This window comes from Corvus kubaryi, unplaced genomic scaffold (genome assembly GCF_017639235.1).
Source record: "Corvus kubaryi isolate FWS band 111438036 unplaced genomic scaffold, C.kubaryi_AGA036_p1.0 37300, whole genome shotgun sequence".
Taxonomy (NCBI): Eukaryota; Metazoa; Chordata; class Aves; order Passeriformes; family Corvidae; genus Corvus; species Corvus kubaryi.
Window position 1 is genome coordinate 396,411 of NW_024581093.1, and position 711 is coordinate 397,121.

General features: G+C 64.7%; 1 protein-coding gene across 2 annotated transcripts in view; it reads right to left on the bottom strand.

The window, feature by feature from the left end:
• The window catches only part of ZC3H18 (zinc finger CCCH-type containing 18), a 42,621-nt gene extending 42,207 nt beyond the window's left edge, over window positions 1-414 (bottom strand). For both annotated transcript variants that reach the window (XM_042027041.1, XM_042027040.1), the window contains exon 1: window positions 310-414. The gene's annotated coding sequence lies outside the window, so the exon portion shown is untranslated. The remainder of the gene's footprint in view (window positions 1-309) is intronic.
• Between the last annotated feature and the right edge of the window lie 297 nt (window positions 415-711).

Here is a 711-nt window from a genome sequence, read left to right on the forward strand (position 1 = left end):
CCCAAATCTATCTCAGAACTGACCCCGCAGGTGGTGGACCCCAAATCTATCTCAGAACTGACCCCGCAGGTGGTGGACCCCAAATCTATCTCAGAACTGACCCCACAGGTGATGGACCCCAAACTCACCTGAGAACTGACCCTGCAGGTGGTGGACCCCAAACTCACCTCAGAACTGACCCTGCAGGTGGTGGACCCCAAATCTACCTCAGAACTGACCCTGCAGGTGACAAACCCCAAACCCATGTCAGGACCCCCCCGCACGTGCAGCTCGTGCTGCTCTGGGGTCCCCAGCTCGTGTCCCCCTCACCTCAGAGGATCTCCTGCCAGGCTGGGCTCCTCCTGCTGTGCCCCCCGGGCCGCGGCTGCTGTTGCTGTCCCTGTTCCCACTGCCTGGGGAGAGGGCACAGTCAGAGCCACCTGCACCCCTGCGCTCTGTCCCACCCTCCCAACGCCCCCCGATGAGACCCGGCTGTCCCCAACACCCACCCACAACTACGGCACCCGCCAAAGCCGCGGCCGGCCCTTTCCATTCATTACCCCACAGAAACGGGGGGAATTCATTGATTTCCCCACTCTCCCATCCCCAAACGCCCTCCAGGCTCCCCGCGCCCCGCCCCCGACCCCCTTTTAAAGGAGCGCTGTGCCCTCCCCTCCCCTCCCCGTCCCCCATCCCGGGCCACTCCCGGGGGGGTTCCCCCTCTCCCCCCCT